This window comes from Triticum urartu, chromosome 5A, assembly GCF_056163025.1.
Source record: "Triticum urartu cultivar PI428250 chromosome 5A, HENAU_Tu73, whole genome shotgun sequence".
Taxonomy (NCBI): Eukaryota; Viridiplantae; Streptophyta; class Magnoliopsida; order Poales; family Poaceae; genus Triticum; species Triticum urartu.
In genome coordinates, this window is record NC_141877.1 from 588,985,808 (window position 1) to 588,987,836 (window position 2,029).

At 45.7% G+C, this 2,029-nt stretch overlaps 1 long non-coding RNA gene across 1 annotated transcript; it reads right to left on the bottom strand.

Moving 5' to 3' along the window:
* Positions 1 to 604: 604 nt before the first annotated feature.
* On the bottom strand, positions 605 to 1,664 carry LOC125506072 (uncharacterized). The gene is made up of 2 exons (XR_007282580.2): positions 1,070 to 1,664; positions 605 to 974 (listed from the first exon to the last, which is right to left on the bottom strand). It is a non-coding gene; the product is annotated as an uncharacterized LOC125506072 (long non-coding RNA).
* Between the last annotated feature and the right edge of the window lie 365 nt (positions 1,665 to 2,029).

Genomic DNA, 2,029 nt, shown 5'->3' on the forward strand with positions numbered 1-2,029 from the left:
AAATAGGGAAATCCCTTTTTATAGAATCTTGTTGGATTGCTCTATTATTTTTAGTGTGTTTACTTTTTCTCATTTCGAACTTCGATAATCATAATCTTTGAACTTCGTTAATTTTATGTCTTGTTTTGTGAACTAAACATTTTCTCCTATTTAATTCCATACTTTTTGTTTATTGTATGTTGTTTTGTTTCTAATCTCCCTGCTTCTCATTTCTTTTTTTTGCTGAACAAATAATAATACGTGAACTTAGAATAGTTACTGAACATTTTTTGCAGCATATATATTTAATTGATCTCTTCCAATAAAAATGATCTTTTCTTTGTCTTCGGACAGTTTTCAATTTTTGCAATAGTACTGCTAGAGAGAATTTGTTCTCACGGGCATTGCAACGAGGACCTTGAGAATATCAAATTGCAAGAAGAAGAAAAATCATATTTTTTCCTTTTGCACAAACTACTGTATGAAGAATTATCACACTTCACAAAGGTCATTTAACCACAAGACTGTGGGCACACAGACTTAAAAATAGGAGGTGCGCCATATTTTTTATGAACACCAAGTTTGATTCATAAACTAAAGAGTATACCGATCAAAATGTTTTAAGTACACACAAGAGTCCATAAGCTTTCCAAATAACAACATGTTGCATCAGAAATTACAATTATGAAGAAGTTAAGAAACAAAAAACAAGAGGAAAAACATGTCTGAATGCAAAAACATCTCTGAACCTTCCATCCACATAACTCTGAAACTTTAGTCTTCATTCAAACTGTGTGATCTACTGCTGCAAAAAAGGATGAGTAATACTGGAGGTTCTACACCATCGTGTAATGTAGTTTTTTCATCCGGTAGGGGAGGAGGGAGCAGCAGAAGGAAGAAGGTCAGCACAAGTGTGGAGAGAAGGCCATCTTTGGTCCAAGACGAAGGTCAGGAAGAGGATGGCCGGCGACACACGAGGGGGAAGAAGAAACCTTCTGTACAGATCGACCAAGAATTTTTTAGGTACACACCACATGATGAACAACACAATATTGTTTTTGATACAGAGAAGGTTCATTCACACATATACCTGAACAAAGTACAAATCCCCAATTTGATAGACAAATGATCCATCCACAACTAACCCATGCAAATTTTTTATACCAAATCTTCCTGAATTGAAATACCTGCCAAATTTTGGAACTAAAAAAGGGTTCAAACTAAAATATGCGTCGAACCTGAACAGAAACCGGTGTCAGATGTTGTCGAGGTGCTCGGGAATGAGAAAGGATCTCGGGGGCGAGGGAAGTTGGGCGCCACTGTCACGCCAGCGAGCTCGAACGACCATCGGAACTTTGACGGCGGCAAGGATCAAGGGAGGAGCTGACGGCAAGGATCCAGGGAGGAGACGGGATGGTTGGCGGCACAGCAGAGGAAGCGGCTGCGCGACGGAGGCGGGCTTGGGGGCAGCCGGGCAAGGATGTGTGGCGGCGCGGCGGAGGAAGCTGGGTTGGGGGGGGTTGTGCAGCGGCGCGGCGGAGGAGCCGGGCTTGGGGCGGGGATGTGTGGCGGTGGACGGCGCTGGTGGGCGTGATCTACAAGCGGCGGTTGCTTCACCAGGGGGCGCGGCGCGGTGCCGGTGGGGAGGGGCGCTCCGGGGCCGGCGGGGAGGCGGGGGCGCGGCACGGTGCCGGCGGGGAGGCGGGGGGGGGGGGTGGCAGGGGCGGCGGCCGGGTCAGGGGCTCGTGTCTGCGGGGGGGGGGGGGGGGAATCGGGGGAGACGAGACTGAGCTGCGGGGGGCGCGGGGTTGGGCTTTTTTTATGTCGGGGATGTGTTTTCTAGATCTCGGGAGTAGCTGATCGGGCCCTGATAGGGTGAATCGTGATCCAAATAACTATTCTAATCCTGGGATTAGAATAGTGTTGTCCTATATATATATATATCATCGAATGTCTCACAACCACCATTAATTAATTCACACATATATACACACATGTGTATATATATGTATATATACATATAATTTCTCCTAATTGGTGCCTTCGGAGC